We start from the raw sequence: 12533 nt of genomic DNA on the forward strand, positions 1-12533 counted from the left end.
TGTGTCTCACAGTTTGAGACATCGAGCATAGCGCTGCATCGACGTCAAAAGGCGGCCATTTCCAGCACCTACTGTGATGTTCGTTGATGTAGGTCAGTTCTGCGGCGGTCTTATTGTAAATATTTCCCGAGTTAGTTTTATTTTACCTACTCAGTACCTTCGGACGTAACACAAGGGAATTTCATAAAGCTAGAACTGTTCACGACATAACCAGGTTAAAACAGAACTTATCTTCTTCTTCTTTTACTTACGCCTTATCCCGCAGTTTGCGCAGGTTCGGCGTGGTTACAATCGGATTTGGTAAGGTTAATTTGAAGGGGTGGCCGGATGCCCTTCCTGCCGCCACCACGTACCCCCTGGGATCGAATCAGTGTACCCCAGCTGTCAGCATCTAGTGTAAATCATGAAAGAGTGCGAACGTGGTACAAATGTCTGCGAGTCGTGTGACTGAGGCGGGATGTGGGGACCAGCCCGGTATTCACCTAATGGTACGTGAAAAACCGCCTAAACACCATATCCAGGCTGGCTGGCACACCAGCCCTCGTCGTTAATCCGCCGGGAGGATACGATCCGGGGCCCGCGCCTACTGGAGTCCCGGAAGCAGCGCATTAGCGCTCTCGACTTACCTGGCGGGTGCAGGTTGAATCAGAACTCTACCGAAAAAATTTTGGAGGCGGTAGTAAGGACCAAAATAAGCAAAGAATTCCCATTACATATGGGCTCTAAAGTGCACATCTCAAGAGCTATTGTTCTGTAGAAGAGATGGGGTTCACAGTAGCGAAGAGGAACAACTACTCCTATCTCTTAATGTAGGCGCTTTAGAGCCCTTGATTACTGGACTCTTTGTTTCTTCTGTTGGCCCATAGTACCGCCTCTCAAAATATGGAAAGCAAAGAGCTTTCAGTAGAAGAGGTGTGTTTTACGGTAACGAAGACGAACAAGTGCTCATAGTTTTTAATGTATGAATTTTATAGTCCCTGTTTACTAAACATTTTTTCGTGTTTTGGTCCATGCCACAACCTCTGAAAGTCTGTCGATTTCTGATTCACTTTGTGTCTAATCTATTGGCTTGCATGGAGATCTCCATGATGACGTTGTGGTGTGCAGGAAAACCTCAGCGCCAGAAAGCACTAGCGAAGTAGAAGGAGCGCTGCAGAGGAGCGGGCTTGATGGAGGAATTGGCAGTGGACCTTCAGCATAAATAGCTGTAACATACTGTGCACAAATTGGCGTAGTGCTCGATTACATTATGGCAGTAAATCAGTGAAAGAGTAACAACTGTAAATAAACTGCACAAAAGAAGTCTTACATCACCATCATGACCTACACAATTTCTGTGTGTGTGTGTGTGCGTGGGGGGGGGGGGGGGTTTGCTGGGTGAGAGGGTGGGTGTGTTGGACTAGCCGAGTTAGCAGCGACATTGAGAAGAAGACCAAGATTTTTTACCAGCAGGTTGCCCTTCAGTCTAGTACCGTCTCTTCACAGACCTTTGCACAAAGTCAATTTAAAACCTAAGGAAATAAAGGTAGTGAGTCGCTTGACCAATTCAGGTACTGTTGCTCGACGTCAGTACTGCAAACGGGTGTTGAAGGTGTGGCATAACGGAGATGTTGATCTTGAAATGCTCACTTCTGTAATGAAGCATGTGCGTAAGTTAAATCGCATAAAAATCAACGCTGGATTTTTGAAAACCTTCATCAGTTGTATCAAGAGCATTTGCATGATGTGTAAACAGCAGGGTGATGTAAAAGTAGCGCAACAAGAATAATTGGACAGTCCTCTTCCGTTACATAGAGTCTTTTGATACATTTGAGAACAATACACTGTAACAGGCGAGTCTTCTGCGTTGTGTGGCCGCGATCCATGAAACTTTTCCGTTCCTAATACTTAGTCCAGCGCTGCGCTGTACATCTTCAGAGGTCCGGTTCTGCAGACTCTCGCCGACTGACAGGACGAGAGTTGGAGAGCAACATAAATACTATGGAAATATCACTAAGTTTCATGACTTAATTTTTTCTGTTAAGATTATCGTCATGTTTATATATTTCATTGGCTTCTTTACATAGTCGTGGATAATAGGCCGTTACTGTAGATAAAATTCTGCTTTCGGAAAGCTTCATGTTTCCTGAATGAAGAGGATGCTCTGGTAACCTGATTTTTCTGCTTTCCCGTCGTCGACAAAGTGTTTATGTTCCTCCAGCTGTGTATACACGTTCTTTTGGTAATTCCACTGTAGATCTTACCGCACGTATAGGGTATTTTATATATCCAGCATGCCGACAGAGGAGAGTGCTTATCCTTCACAGATCGGGAACTGTTGTTTGGCCTCTGATGTTGAGTAAGACTGTTCAGTTTTGGCTAGATAGTGCGTATCCATTCCGTTAAGATCTGAGTATGCTATATAGTGAAATGCGTCAGGAATAAAAATAAAAAAATTTGGCAACTAAGACAAGAGTAAATTATATGAGCCAAACGTGGTCGCAGAAAGATTTCGTGTCCAAAATAATGAAAAACAGAGAAACTCTATTGAAACATCGCAGATAATACTTCTTGTCCCAGAGTTCAAAGTAACCACAAATCTGCAACATGTGAACTTCAGTGTACGTATACATGATAAAAGGAAAGAAATTAGTTGTAACGGGTGATCACAAAGTTTTCCTTTGAGAGCTTTACTGCATCGTATATGTAACACAGCGCGACTACGGTGAGGATATGTAAGCACTGATTTGTAAGCGATAGATCAGTGTGGCATTAGCTTCCTTCCGACACGCCTGTGGTAAATTCGGAAACGTTAGCTGTTGCGATGTTATTACCAAATGCGTACAAACAGGATCAAAGTGCTGTTAGTCTTTTCTTGGCTGCTGAGGGACGAACACCGGTAGAAAGCCGTCGGAGAATGTAGAATTTGTGTGAGGTAGCATGTCTGTCGAAAACCACCGTTTCGGAATGGAAAACCAAGGGTCGCTGGTGCGCGACAAGTGGTTCTGCAGCTTCATGAAAACACTTGCGCTCCCTTATAGCAAATGAGTGACTTTCGAACACCCGCCCTATATTCCTGATCCCTCCGCAAGCGATTATAGCGCCTTCGATCGCTTGAAGAAGGCCTCGTAACATCGCCAATTCGTGTCGGACGAGAATGTGTAGCAGGCAATTATGGACTTCACGCAGCAGACACGGAGTTTTACCAAACCGCTATCTTCAAACTGTTGAACCTGTGGGATTATTGCGTCAATGCTAACGGCAATTTTGTCTGCTTGGCATACCGATTCTGGACTATTCGGCCTTCAAACGGAAACTTATTTCCCCTTATACAGAGGAAGCCTCAGATACATGTAAAAGACTTTATGCAGTTTCAAGTGAAAACTCCCCTTCTTTTCAATAGGATTTTCCAGCAAACAGTACGTAGTCTCACCCTGTACTGCGCCTAGATATTTCATCTTTAATTCCTAATTTTTCGCCTTAACATTGCCTTCACTACATTTATAACATCAATTTTTTAATAAATTTATGTATCCAGTTAGTGACACAGCTCGGTACCATGATCTCCTATACAATCAGGTTTCAGTCACACTTACACGAACCAAGAAGAGAATTTAGCATGCGGTCTTCACGCCACGCTAACACTTCTGTATGTTTTTCCAGGGAACACCACAGTTGCAAATCACGCGGTTTGCGGGGTATTTCCTGATACCACTTACCACTGCAGGCCTCGAAGCAGCGAACGGCAAACGTCCTGCGTAATTAACTCTGCAGTCGGAGAACGCCACTGAGTGGCAAATAGTCCTCTGCTGGCACGCAAGTACCGATCAGCGAGAATAACGCACACATAGTGGCATCCTGACCACCTTCGGAGCGAGAACAGCAAAATTTGACGTAGTGTCGATTCGAATAGTCTTACATACACAGAATATTGTTGATTAGGAGGATATAGTGAGTGAAATCTCATTGTTCCTTCAGAAGTACATATGTCGAGGGTGAAACAGCAAGTAAGGTATTATTTTAACTGTTACTCTGAACCTCTGAAGAAAGAGAAAAACTTTATAAATTAATTTACCAAGAAGCGTGGAGTTGACTAATCTCAAATTTATCGATAGACCAGACTGATATATTACGTTATTAAATTGCTAACTACAACAAAGGAAGACAAAGACAAAGGCAAAGGAACACTAGTCGGTATCAGCTGCTGAAGCCTGTCGGTATCTCTCGTCGCCGTACCGTCGCGATAGTAATGATTTCCAGAAACCCCACGTTGAAATCGGTGGCTATCTCTGTCACACAAGAGCCTTGACCGCTCCATGTGGCTCTGTGTAGGTGACGTCACGTTCGTTCGTCGAATTCACTAGAGACACTGCTGAACTCTGAAATCCGAATTCTTATTCTCTGGTATGTTTCCAAACACGTGCCAGCTGTTATCCTGCGTTCAGACGCGGCTAACTTGCGGCTGTCATCTTCACTAAGCACGTGTCTGTAGCAGTTTTCTCAGATGTTGTCTCTACAGGGCGTTACAAAAAGGTACGGCCAAACTTTCAGGAAACATTCCTCACACACAAAGAAAGAAAATATGTTATGTGAACATGTGTCCGGAAACGCTTACTTTCCATCTTAGAGCTCATTTTATTACTTCTCTTCAAATCACATTAATCATGGAATGGAAAAACACAGCAACAGAACGTACCAGCGTGACTTCAAACACTTTGTTACAGGAAATGTTCAAAATGTCCTCCGTTAGCGAGGATACATGCATCCACACTCCGTTGCATGGAATCCCTGATGCGCTGATGCAGTCCTGGAGAATGGCATATTGTATCACAGCCGTCCACAATACGAGCACGAAGAGTCTCTACAGTTGGTACCGGGGTTGTGTAGACAAGAGCTTTCAAATGCCCCCATAAATGAAAGTCAAGAGGATTGAGGTCAGGAGAGCGTGGAGGCCATGGAATTGGTCCGCCTCTACCAATCCATCGGTCACCTAATCTGTTGTTGAGAAGCGTGCGAACACTTCGACTGAAATGTGCAGGAGCTCCATCGCGCATGAACCATATGTCGTGTCGTACTTGTAAAGGCACATGTTCTAGTAGAGTATCCCGTATGACATCATGATAACGTGCTCCATTGAGCGTAGGTGGAAGAACATGGGGCCCAATCAAGACATCATCAACAATGCCTGCCCAACTGTTCACAGAAAATCTGTTTTGATGACGTGATTGCACAATTGCGTGAGGATTCTCGTCAGCCCACACATACTGATTGTGAAAATTTACAATTTGATCACGTTGGAATGAAGCCTCATCCTTAAAGAGAACATTTGCACTGAAATGAGGATTGACACATTGTTGGATGAACCATTCGCAGAAGTGTACCCGTGGAGGCCAATCAGCTGCTGATAGTGTCTGCACACGCTGTACATGGTACGGAAACAACTGGTTCTCCCGTAGCACTCCCCATACAGTGACGTGGTCAACGTTACCTTGTACAGCAGCAACTTCTCTGACGCTGACATTAGGGTTGTCGTCAACTGCACGAAGAATTGCCTTGTCCATTGCAGGTGTCCTCGTCGTTCTAGGTCTTCCCCAGTCGCGAGTCATAGGCTGGAATGTTCCGTGCTCCCTAAGACACCGATCAATTGCTTCGAACGTCTTCCTGTCGGGACACCTTCGTTCTGGAAGTCTGTCCCACTACAAACGTACTGCGCCACGGCTATTGCCCCGTGCTAATCCATACATCAAATGGGCATCTGCCAACTCCGTATTTGTAAACATCGCACTGACTACAAAACCACGTTCGTGATGAACACTAACCTGTTGATGCTACGTACTGATGTGCTTGATGCTAGTACTGTAGAGCAATGAGTCGCATGTCAACACAAGCACCGAAGTCAACACTACCTTCCTTCAATTGGGCCAATTGGTGGTGAATCGAGGAAGTACAGTACATACTGACGAAACTAAAATGAGCTCTAACATGGAAATTAAGCGTTTCCGGACACATGTCCACGTAACATCTTTTCTTTATTTGTGTGTGATGAATGTTTCCTGAAAGTTTGGCCGTACCTTTTTGTAACACCCTGTATACTCGCCTCTCACGCAACGTTCGGGCTTAACACGCGGTATGTCTTGAAACAGGACGACCTTCCTCATGACACATGGCAGCTCAGTTTAGTGCAGTATACAGAAAAAGAAGTAAATATTAGAGACATATTGTACGAAGATTAATTTGGTTTTAGAACAAAAAAGATGGAGAAGTAATTTTCACATTGCGTTTACTAACGATTGAACTTTTTAAGAAAAAACTTTGTTTCTCAAAGAAAGCACAAGCAAAATGTTTGGAATACTCAGATGAATAGGCTACAGTACAGCGCCAGTGAGAGATCTTAAAACTGTAACTGAGCAGATAACAACGCTAGAGACTGGAGAAGGATTAGCCTCCCTGACCGAAAGTAGAGAAGACCTATAGATCTGTGTGTTTAATGGGACAGTCGACACAATAGCAAAAAATATGATGGAAATAAAAGACTATGGTTTATCGATCCTTTCCAGTCCTGTATTTATTCAGAGTATGTGATGAAAACGTAAATATGCAAATTAGCTGGGATTTGAAACCTTCAATCCTGCATCCAACTTCGACTCTATCGTGACACACACTGGCGCACAGAATATGAACAGAATTAAGATATAAGTGAACAACGAGTAACTTAACTTGAAAAAGATACCTTAAAAAAGAAGTGATATAATTCTGCACTCTAAGAAATACCTCACAGGAAGACAAATGCAAGTAAGACATCAGAAGCTAGATTAACACAGACGAAAAAAGAGCCCTCAAACAAAAGAGCTCTAGATTACGTAATTTAGAAGAAACGTAAAAGCTGGTGAAACTGTAGATCATGGGCATCGTTCGAAAGAAGCTGCAGGTGGGATAAAATGCTCTTTATACCATGAAGTACTGCAGTGGGGAGATAGGTGGCAAACCTTCGAGTGACCCTGAGATTTACTTTTTCTCCGCCTTAGCTATTTATATAAATGTCAGATAAAAAGGCTGCTGCTCCAAGGTGATACTTCTGCAGTAAGAGTCTAAAGCCTAGTACGTTTCCAATACAGAAACACTGCTCTGTCTCCCGTGTTTCTAAACTGCCCTTAATGTCTTAGCACTGCTACTGATTATATAGACGCTACTGCCAGCACCAGTTACTTTTCGTTCCTTGTCTTACAGAGCGTAAATAGGACGAGACGGCATGAATCATTCAGCACAAATTCAAGTATTGAACACCTCTATGTGTTCCTCAACACATAAGCATATTATCACCAATGAAACTGCACTTCTAATACATATAATCACTTATACACATAATTTTCCTCGCAGGTGTCATCAAGGGAGTCCACTGAATGAAAGTGCCGCCCGAACCACATGAAAACTGGGTAAGAAGGGATGGAGTGCATTTAAAATGTGATGACATAGAAACTAGATAAAAATTAATAAAGTACGAAAATAACAGGTCTCGAGTGTAGACAGTCACATTGGATCAAGAAAAAAAGGGATGAATATGATGATTAATAAATTAAAAATAAATTGGTCTGATACTTGGAAAATCCATGACTAAAGACATCAGCTGGAATTTATCATTCTGCGCCGTCTGATCTAGCACGAGCCTGCTTTGGAAAGCTCTTCATCTAGAAAATGCCACACTAGGTGATGGAAGACAACAGCTACGAAGTGGCTACAATAATACAGTGTAACGCCGTCCATGGCTTTCACAGTCACTTGTGAAAACCACATTGCCAAAGAAAAGTTCCGTAAACCCGACAGATCCACGAGTAGCACACATAAAAATAACGATTAATGTAGCCATTCTGCAGCAACTTACAGTGTACTCCACGTACAGAAACAAATTCGTCATTGTCAGCTTCCACTCTACCGTCTGCTTCGCTGCTTACTGCTGCCATCTCTGTCCACTCTGTTGTAGAACAACAAAGTCTCCGACAAGCACAGACTTGACTGACAACTGATTACCGACGTCTTGTTGTGTACTAGTTTCTTTTGGCAGATCTGAATCTGTCTGCCACACGGTTCTTAATTGCAACTTGTCTCTCGTAAAATTACGCATATGTTATTTCCACTTTTCTGTGTTCGTGAATTATTTATTTGTTGCTGTACAATTTCCATGATACTGTAGATTTCTAAAACAGATGGTAAATCCGCTGCGTTGAAGTCTTATGCAATGAACTAGACAGGAAGGTCAAAAAATTGAGGTCATCTGATGCTGAAGAGCTATGGAATAATTCACAGACGTGTTAGATTGCAATATCTGCAAAAACACTACAAAATCTTGTCTCTAGAATGCCAATAGTTTGTGCAGCTATTCTGAGGGCAAAGGCGTGGAAACTTTGAAGAGGCTAAAATCTAAATCACATTATCTTGTTCTTAATGACAGACAGAGAAAATATTTGTTTTGTTCCTCCGTATTGGTTTTTTTTACACGAAATCTCAGCCAAAAAAGGACTACAAATCACATATGACAAAACGCAGTACAATGATCACAAAATCCATAGACAGACACCACCTGATAACTAAGTATGGAAAGATAAAACAAGAAGAAAGGTTTAAATACTTGGGAGAGATTATACAGGAACCAGGGCTAAATACGACATCCAATGAAGAAAGGACCACAAAACCACAAAGGCATACAGACTTACGTCGAACCGTTGCAACAAAAGAAGTATTTTCGTCAGTGCCAGATTAAGACACTATAGTACAGTAGACTTACCAGAGCCTTTGTACGTCTCAGAAACAATAGTAATAAAGGGAACAACAAAAAACAAAGAGATGGAAAAACAAGAAAGGAAAGTACGTAGAAAGATCTACTTACCTCTTCAGAGAGAGAGGGGATCTTGATAAGGAGACCTACAAAAAAAATTGTACGAACAGGTACAGACGATTATAAAGAAAATCAGGAAAATAGGGGCAAAGTTCTACAGACAAATACATAAGATGAATGAAAACAGACTGGCCAAGAAGATTTTTAACATAGTGACGATTAATACTGTCAAAACCAACTGGGCAAAGGAAACCATGGAAGACTTCAAGAAACTAAACATATCCACAGAAGATACGACAGAAAAGAAAAAATACAGAGAAAAAAATTAGAGAAAGAGCATATACCCGAAAAGAACAGAAAAGAAGTGGACAGAAGAGGGGAAGAAGAAGCACAACGAGTACATGAGATGTTTCTGCAGTGAAAAAAGAAAATGCCAAAAAATTGATTGTTTTATCGCTCTTCTTAAGGGGGAACGACTTGTGTGTGTGTGTGTGTGTGTGTGTGTGTGTGTGTGCGCATGCGCGGGAGTCGAGGAGACAGCATGTAGGCTCCAAGAAAGTAGTTACACGTGATACTATCGGGCAAGTTTATTGATAATTATCCCTGATAACATCGCATAAATGTTGTACATGAGTTTTCATTCGCCCACAGTCTCAGTTGTGACTTATGACATTAGTACATGCCTTGCAGAGAAAAATTTGTCTCATCTATATACAGAAGAACTTCAGGAACTTCCTTAGCATACGGGCTCAAGCCGAGATGGGTAATCATCTAGTCCTAGGACCTGTACTCCGGCAGGACGGACAGGATGAAGCAACTACCAAGCAACACCCTCTTCGCTGTATGGTAAACATAGAACACTGTGGCAGTTTTTTGTGTACTTGTCTCGGGTTTGTTTTCAAAGCATAACAGCACGTCTTACTCAGAGCTTAGGTGTACGCGCCGTCCATGGCCTTACTGCATTAGGCCTGTTTCCACGAATGTGTCGATATTGCAAAATCGAACGTGGATTGCAGTAAATGTGCCACGATGCGGACATTTGGGGTACTTTCGTTGACCTCTTTGACCATTACCTTCAGCTGCACTGTAAACATGTTTCACAGTTCTCTGCGTGTCTAGTTCAAATGGTTCAAATGGCTCTAAGCACTATGGGACGTAAAATCTGAGGTCATCAGTCCCCTAGACTTAGAACTACGAGGTGCATCCAAGTTCTAAAGCCTCCGATTTTTTTTCTCCGGACTGGAAAGAGATAGAAACATGTTCATTGTTTTAAAATGAGGCCGCGTTCATTGCCATTACGTCCCAGAGATGGCAGCACCGTACGGCAGATGGAATTTTACCGCCAGCGGCGAGAATGAGAACTGTTTTAAATACTTAAAATGGCGACGTTTTCCTTACTTGAACAGCATGCAATCATTCGTTTTCTGAATTTGCGTGGTGTGAAACCTGTTGAAATTCATCGACAGTTGAAGGAGACATGTGGTGATGGAGTTATGGATGTGTCAAAAGTGCGTTCGTGGGTGCGACAGTTTAATGAAGGCAGAACATCGTGTGACAACAAACCGAAACAACCTCAGGCTTGCACAAGCCGGTCTGACGACATGATCGAGAAAGTGGAGAGAATTGTTTTGGGGGATCACCGAATGACTGTTGAACAGATCGCCTCCAGAGTTGGCATTTCTGTGGGTTCTGTGCACACAATCCTGCATGACGACCTGAAAATGCGAAAAGGATCATCCAGGTGGGTGCCATGAATGCTAACGGACGACCACATGGCTGCCTGTGTGGCATGTTGCCAAGCAATGTTGACGCGCAACGACAGCATGAATGGGACTTTCTTTTCGTCGGTTGTGACAATGGATGAGACGTGGATGCCATTTTTCAATCCAGAAACAAAGCGCCAGTCAGCTCAATGGAAGAACACAGATTCACCACCACCAAAAAAATTTCGGGTAACCGCCAGTGCAGAAAAAATGATGGTGTCCATGTTCTGGGACAGCGAGGGCGTAATCCTTACCCATTGCGTTCCAAAGGGCACTACGGTAACAGGTGCATCCTCCGAAAATGTTTTGAAGAACAAATTCCTTCCTGCACTGCAACAAAAACGTCCGGGAAGGGCTGCGCGTGTGCTGTTTCACCAAGACAACGCACCCGCACATCGAGCTAACGTTACGCAACAGTTTCTTCGTGATAACAACTTTGAAGTGATTCCTCATGCTCCCTACTCACCTGACCTGGCTCCTAGTAACTTTTGGCTTTTTCCAACAATGAAAGACACACTCCGTGGCCGCACATTCACCAGCCATGCTGCTATTGCCTCAGCGATTTTCCAGTGGTCAAAACAGACTCCTAAAGAAGCCTTCGCCGCTGCCATGGAATCATGGCGTCAGCGTTGTGAAAAATGTGTACGTCTGCAGGGCCATTACGTCGAGAAGTAACGCCAGTTTCATCGATTTCGGGTGCGCAGTTAATTAGAAAAAAAATCGGAGGCCTTAGAACTTGAATGCACCTCGCACTTAAACCTAACTAACCTAAGAACATCACACACATCCATGTCCGAAGCAGGATTCGAACCTGCCATCGTAGCAGCAGCGCGGTTCCGGACTGAAGTGCCTAGAACCGCTCGGCCACAGCGGCCGACACGTGTCTAGTGTTCCATGTTATGTACTGCGACAGTCAAGGAGGCTTTACAGCGGTACAGTTTGTTTACCGGCTCAATGTAGACGTCAGAACGTCAGAACACTACGTACCTCAAATCAACTTTGGTCTAACGAGACATGGACGGACATACGCCTCCTTAGTACTCACCCAGTATGCCTTTCCGACAACTGCTTGCTTAACGAGATATATTGGTTGTTGGCTCCGTCAAAATGGACAGTGAATTTTCGAACAGATCTTATATACAGGGTGTCCCATTTATCTTGACCACCGCAAATAACATTTTGTCCATATCCAAACAAAAAATACATCAGACTTTGTTGTTTAGCTTGCAGGGGTACAATAACCAGCGTGATTATCTTCCAGTATCTATGTTCGTTACGAAGATGTAAGCAGTAGAATGTATTTTTTAAATAGCACCCTTTACATTTTCGGTAATCCACTTACTCTCTTAAATAGCTATTCATAAATGGATCACAGTTTATCACTCATCTAAACATGACTCACTAAATATTTAACACAAAACTGACTTACTCTCCTATAGTAAGACATAGTGCAGGTACCAGAAATAACGTAACTCGTCCACTTGCTGGAGTTAATAGAAAACAAATGGACTGTTCCATTCACTTACATTTTCCATAAACGACCTCTCTTCGTTGGTACTCCCATAAATCTTTAGCTGGAGATTATTGACTGAATGATAGGTATGCAGTTTTCTTGTGTTTCCATTTGTTTGCTGTCAACCTCAGTAACTGGACGAGTTAAGTTATTCCGGGTACCTGCACTATATCTTACTATAGAAGAGTCAGTCAGTTTTGTATTAAGTTCTTGATAAAGTGATGTTAAGCGAATGGTACACTGTATAACATACAGTATATTTAAAAGCTGAATAAGTGACTGAATATTTGCTTTTTCTATCTGCCGGCATACGACACTTAAGCGTGCCCTTCAATTTGCAAGTTGTAACGAAATTATCTTTGAAACAAATCACGAACTTGTAGGTTTCGAACTTCGCCAAACTAAAATGAGCGTTAACCGTCTCAATCAGTTAATTTCACGGCGGATG

General features: G+C 42.9%; 1 protein-coding gene across 1 annotated transcript in view; it reads left to right on the forward strand.

Annotated features, from left to right (window-relative positions):
- Positions 1-12533, forward strand: part of LOC124607216 (ATP-binding cassette sub-family G member 1) — a 485230-nt gene that overhangs the window by 116403 nt on the left and 356294 nt on the right. The window lies entirely within an intron of this gene.

The sequence above is a fragment of the Schistocerca americana genome, chromosome 3, assembly GCF_021461395.2.
Source record: "Schistocerca americana isolate TAMUIC-IGC-003095 chromosome 3, iqSchAmer2.1, whole genome shotgun sequence".
In the NCBI taxonomy this organism is placed as follows: Eukaryota; Metazoa; Arthropoda; class Insecta; order Orthoptera; family Acrididae; genus Schistocerca; species Schistocerca americana.